This window comes from Trachypithecus francoisi, unplaced genomic scaffold (assembly GCF_009764315.1).
Source record: "Trachypithecus francoisi isolate TF-2019V2 unplaced genomic scaffold, Tfra_2.0 Lachesis_group10, whole genome shotgun sequence".
Classification (NCBI taxonomy): Eukaryota; Metazoa; Chordata; class Mammalia; order Primates; family Cercopithecidae; genus Trachypithecus; species Trachypithecus francoisi.
The window spans coordinates 41,660,875-41,667,344 of NW_022681455.1; the positions used below are offsets into that span (position 1 = coordinate 41,660,875).

The 6,470-nt window shown below is 50.0% G+C and overlaps 1 long non-coding RNA gene across 1 annotated transcript in view; it reads left to right on the forward strand.

The window, feature by feature from the left end:
* LOC117087197 overlaps positions 1-6,470 on the forward strand; it is a 30,192-nt gene that overhangs the window by 14,180 nt on the left and 9,542 nt on the right. The window lies entirely within an intron of this gene.

Sequence of the window (6,470 nt, forward strand, 5' to 3'; positions counted from 1 at the left end):
TTTCTTTGTCTATAAAATGGATCACTAGACTGGCTTAGCGGATTCTATTCGTGTTCTCCTGAGCTTTCGAGGTCCACAGGAAAGCTTTGGACCACTTATGGGCCAAGTGGGAGAGCAGAGGAGGCAAGGTCTAGACCTTTGCCTCCAGCTGGAGCTGTAACTCTTAGCTGTTTTATATTTTGGATTTCGGTATACTTTTGAGTCATTCTGTCCTCTGCAAACTACTGGGTAGATGATTCCCTGGATATCTTCCAGCTCTGAGCTCAGGGTCTTCCTCATTATCAACCACTTCCCTGCCAAGAAGGACAGAGAGAGAAATCTATGCAGAGCCCTGAGGGCCAACGGAGTGGAAATTCTACCCCAAGTTCTGATGTCCTGGATGGGCTCCTGCTCAGCTGCCCTGGGTAGCTCAGCCCATGACCAGACTCAGAGGGACTGATGGATTTGATGCCTGGAGATCTATCATTAAAGCACCTCCCTTTTCATTTAGGCAAAGTCTCCCAATCTTTTTTCATGAGGAGAAATTACCTTTCCTTCCATTGAAGGTGCAAAAAAGACAGCTTGGGTTGCTGCCAACATACCTACATGCTGTCAGAGGGTGTGGGTGTCATTACCCACAAAGCTCAGAGTTTGGACAGCAGCCCACCAAACAGCTTAGAGGTGTCCCAGCTAAGGCTTCGAGATAGGATGGAGGGTCTCTAGGAATGCCAAAGGAAATTGTTCAGCAAATCAAAGAATGAATGAACAAATAAAGAGGCCACTGCCAAAATGCCCTTGAAAGGATCACTTTGGAAACTGTTATCAGTCATGTTTACCTTGGTGTGAATTAAGTATCTTAGGGCAAGAGTTGCCAGGAAGAAGGAAAGGTTTTGGAAACTGGATGTCACTATATAAGGAAAGAATAATACAAAAAGAAAGATGATGGGTGCAAGACAATCATCCACATAACTTCGTCCCAGTCTCAACTACCCGCAGCTCCCCACCTTCTCTCAACCCATACCCAGCCTCCTCCTCATACCCTCTCCCTTCTTTCCTCCCTGAAAATGCTCCCCAGCTCAGGGCCCAAGTGCTGAAAGGTGCTTTAAAGTGAAAAAGTATTTGGCCCGGAGCAGGGGGACTGGAAGGGGATGTCAGTCTGTGCCATCTCAAGGGGTGTGGCCTGCTGCCTGTAAACATGGAGGAAGGGAGTGGCTTCCGGCCTGAGCTATGGGCCCAGGGAAGGACTGGAAATCCCTACCCGGCCTTCTGCTGTCTCCCCACCTGCCACTGCAGCAACGTCACTTCACAAACAAAACAGAGACGGAAGTCAGTGGAGTCTTTGCAATGACATCTGCCCCTGCTCAGGTCCTCCACCCTTGGGAGGTCCCACAACAGGCCTTGGCTCCAACTTTCAGCAGCCAAGACCCCAGGATGGCCCACACTCTCAGGGGTCCCTGCCCTGGCCCACTTTCCTGATCATGTTCTCTTAGGAGTGGCTTCTAGCTATAAAAGCCCAGGTAGGCTTAAAACAAGCAAACAACAACAACAACAAAACCCACTTTCCATGGTTCTCCCACAGTTATAGTTTGAGAAGTCAGATGTGTAACTTAGAGCAGGTCACTTAACCTTTCTGGATTTCAGTGTCTTCCTCAATGGACAAAACAGGTGAGAAGACAGTTTGAAACATATAAGGTGCTCTATAAGGGTCAGGGATAAATATAAGGCCATTTAATTGTGGATTCAAATCCTGCCTCCACCTCCCACCAGCTGGGTGATCTTGGGCAGGTTATTGAGTTCTTGGTGCCTCGGTTTCCTCATCAGAGGTGCTCCTGTGACCTATCTTGAAGCTTTGGGAGGTGGATTAAATGAGATAATGGATACAAATCATCCAGCCCAGGCCCCACAGTTGGTAGAAGTTAGTTCTCTATTGCTATATTTTGTTGAAGATGCACCATTATTTTATGTGTAAGATGCACCATTATTTTATGATCCACTAAGAAAGAAATACCGCAGTCAATGAATTGTGAGACACCTTGAAATGGATGAGATACTGTATTATTGGGAGGACAAGTGGGGAGTGGGTGGGAAATGGGAATGTCAATCTCTACAGCAATAGTTTCCCACTTAGGATGCATCCGGGAATCCAGTGCCCAGCCTGCATCCCAGTTAAACCAAAACCTCCGGAGTATGGCCAGTAATCTTTCTGTGACTTGGTTTCCCCATATGCAAAACCGAGATAATTATAGAATCTACTTCTGGGGCCATTATATGAGTTGATTCATGTAAGTGATTTAGAACAGTACCAGGCCCACAGAAATGCTGAAGTAAATGTTAACAACGATTCCTCTCTCTACCCCCAGGTCCTGGCACAGGCTAGGTGCCTTCTGAGTGTTGGTTGATGCAGGAATAGACATGATCATGTGACTGCTGCCCTCCCTCCACCCCCCATCCAGCAGGGAGAGGCCCACTCTGGCCTCTGGAAGCCCGAGAAGAGGCTCACCTGCCCAAGGGCCTTCTGTCCAAAGTTCAAGGGAGCCCCACCCCTCCCGGATGCTCAGCTCACCCCACCCCCCACAGGCAGGGCTACAGTGTGGTGGGCACTGCCACACCCGGACCTGCCACAGCCTCTTGGAGTCAGTGACAAGAACCAAATGTCCCCCAGCCTCCACCCCTCCCCTTTCCTGCTTTTATTATTTTCTTTTCCATAAAGATTAGTCTGTGTTGCTCCTCTATCAAGGCCTGGAGGATAAACATGTGGTCCGGAGGCAGAGAAACCCCAGGCCTGAAGGCCCCACTGCCCCCACCCCAGCAGCATAAACCCGGGGCTTTTAAGCAAGGAATGGTTTTCAGTAAATCTCTCCTATCAGCAGAAACCTTTGAAAGAGTTTGTTTAAAGGCCAGGGAGATAAACAGCAAGGAGAAGTGTTTGTTTAAGATGTATGTTCTGTGTGGCCACTCTGGGGCCCGGATTTACATCTCTGGGGAGAGGAGCCACTCGGAGGCCAGGGTGGGGGCCTTCCAGGGGCACCTTGGGCTCCCAGTGTGGACTTCAGCCCAGGCAGGGACCGATGTGCTCAGGGGAGGGAGGTGAGCTGGACTGCACTTGCAGGCCACTCCAGGCTTGGGGCAAGAAAGCAGGGACTGAAAGGAACTGCAGGAAGGGAAGAAGCCCTGTAAAGGAGGGGAGGGTACCCGGAAGGACCTGCCGGTTGGAATGCAGGCAGAAATCCCCTAGGAAGCCATCACACACACACACACACACACACACACACAGAGTTCAGAACAGGATCAGGCTCAAGGCCCACCCCAAACGGCCTCATACTCAGCAGCCCAACACACAGCTGGGTATGGCCAGCTCTGTGACTTTGGACAAGCCACCTAACCCAGAACTACAGCCCTAGTTCCTCTCTGCTATGAAAACAACACACCTGCCTCAAAGGGTTCTGAGTTTTCCTCCTGTCATTTGACAAATGTGGCTTGTGCACCTACTGTATGTCAGGCACTGTTCTGGGTGCTTGGGATGCAACAGTATACAAAATACAGCCTCTGTCCTTTTGGAACTTAAAGAGGAGGAAGATAGACAATGAGCACAATAATCAATAAATTAAATACTCTTCAGAAGGTGACATGAGCTATAGAAAGAAATAGAGCAGGTACAAAAACCTGGGGAAGGATGGTTAGGTTAGACCTCCCAGAGAAGGTGGTCCTTGAAGGAGAGGCAGGTATCTGAGGGGAGAGAAGCTCAGGCAGAACCCTCGGCCAGGGCAAATGCCTGGAGGATTGAATCAAATACCTTAGGGTAGGTGCTGAAGCATGGTCCTGTGGTCAGTAAATAACGTCCAATGTTGTCATTTTACTGAAGCAGTGACTGAGGCCTGGGATGGGCAGGGAAGCCTTCAGGGAGGATGCAGTACTTAAGCTGGGTTTCCCCTGGAATTCCTTCTCCCTGCCAAGTGGAGAGAAAGGCTCTGCAGAACAGCGTCATGGAGGTGGAAAGACAGGAGAATGATGGCAGAGCTCATTCCCCAAACCCAGTGGTGCTCAAGGGGTGTATGGACCAATGCAGCTGGATTCTCAAGGAAAGTCCTTGGCCTGGATCAGGAGTCTGGGCTCCCAATTCTGGCTCTGCCCTTTGCTGGCAGGTGATTTGGGGCAAGCGATTTGAAGCTTCTTAGGTCCTTCTTTTCTCTATGGCAAAATGGGAATAATATATCTTCCCTTCACTGAATTGGTGGAGAGGATGAAAAGAGATATGGGGCCAGGCGCAGTGGCACACGCCTGTAATCCCAGCACTTTGGGAGGCCGAGTCAGGCGGATTGCCTAAGCTCAGGAGTTTGAGACCAGCCTGGGCAACACAGTGAAATTCCATCTCTACTAAAATACAAAAAATTAGCCGGGCATGGTGGCATGCACCTGTAGCCCCAGCTATTCGGGAGGCTGAGGCAGGATAATTGCTTGAACCCAGGAGGTGGAGGTTGCAGTGAGCTGAGATCGTGCCACTGCACTCCAGCCTGGGTGACAGAGCGAGACTCCGTCTCCAAAAAAAGAAAAAAAAGAAAAGAGATATGGTGGGTGTTTCTGTCTGGAACATAGCAGATGCTCAATAAACATTGGGTTTGCATTTGGGGCCATCCTGTGCCCTTTCAGACTACTTTTGGGCACTTTCCCAAAAGGATGAGGCAGAGGTGATGAGTCTATTGGGTCCCAGACTTGGAGGAGAAGATGATGAATAGCTGAGCATGGTCCCCATGTAGCTGAAGGGCTGTCCCTCCTGAGAAAGCCTAGATTTGTTCCAAAGGGGTTCCAAAAGGAAGGAAGAAATTTCATGGACACAGATTTTCATTTGAACTCAGGAGGAATTTGGCAATGGTCCGTGCTATGTAACAGCAGGATGGGCCTCTATAGAGACAGCTAGCTCCTGCTGTTAGAAACTGTGCAGGCAGAGGTGGCCGAGTTGTTTTTGTTTGTTTTGTTTTGTTTTGCTTTGCTTTGTTTTTTGAGACAGAATTTTACTTTTGTCACCCAGGCTAGAATACAATGGCACTATCTCGGCTCACTGCAACCTCCGCCTCCTAGGTTCAAGTGATTCTCCTGCCTCAGCCTCTCGAGTAGCTGGGATTACAGGCACGTGCCACCATGCCTGGCTAATTTTTGTATTTTTAGTAGAGATAGAGTTTCACCATGTTGGCCAGGCTGGTCTCGAACCTCAGGTGATCCTCCCACCTCGGCCTCCCAAAGTGCTGGAATTACAGGCGTGAGTCACCGCACCCAGCCCTGTGTTGTGGATAGTGGTAGAACAGAGAGGTGGTAACTCCTCTGCGAAGTTCAGACCCATTGGCTTCTGGGGTCCCTTCCAACTTTGAGATTTGGGGATTTACCTCCATTTCTTCCCAGGTTTCACAGTCCATCAAGATCTATCCATACACCAGATTTTTCCAATCCTTCACGGAAACTTGCCTGATCCCCGTGTCCTTTGGATTCAGTCATGTGATGGGCCAGCACATCTGAGAGATGCATCCATGCTAAATTCGGAGTGGTCACAGATTAGCACATTAGTCCTTCCAGATAACCCAGGTGCAGGTTTACTGGGTCTTGGATCTGTCAACTCACAGGTAAAAGGAACAGTGGAACTTCTAGCACCGGGGAGGGACCAAGGGACAGATATGTTTGGGAAAACATGCCTGAGAAGTTTATCAAATAGTGCCTAGTACCTTCCAAATCCTTCTTACAATAAGATTAACTTTAGCTAAGATCACAAACCAGAGCTCAAAGATCTGAAGGGCCGGAGTGCCTACTTTGGCCCCTCTTCATGAGCCAGGTGAAGTGCCAGGGGATCTTTGGACACCTTCTCCTTACCCTGTAGACGCCTTGCCAAGGAGAACCCGCTCGCCTGGCAGCTGTAAGCCAGCACTTTTCTTTTCAAAGCCTCTGAGTCTCCTTTCCCTCCTCCTCCTTCCTTCCCGCCTCCCCCCTCAATCCCCAAAAAAGGAGGATGCCCCTTCTGTTGAGTACACAGCCTGCAATTTTGCTGTCAAATCTCAGCCAGGAGGTCAGTGTTGTGACTGACTGTGTAAGGATCGCTCCCTTAAGGGTAATTACACTAAATTCCCCTCTGAAGGACAGCTCTCTCTGGATAGAATACAAGGAAACTCCGCATCCCCCATTCACGGAAATTCATGATTTCTGTGGCTGTCACTGGCACTCTGGCAGCAAGACACTTCGAGGTGCGGCAACCACTCAGAGGTGAGTATGAAGGCGGTGGCCGCGGCAGGACCCAGGCCACGGAGGTGGGAGGCCAAGAGGCAAGATTAGGGGTGTGGGGTCCAGAGGGACCCCTCTGGGGAGCTGGGGTCCTGGGTGGCCACGCAGGAACTGGGCCACAGACAGGAGCATCTTCACCTGAGCTAGCCACACCCTGAACAGGGAATGCAAGTCTCTCCACTGACATTCACCCCATGGGGGATACCCCTACACATGCACTCATTCCTTTG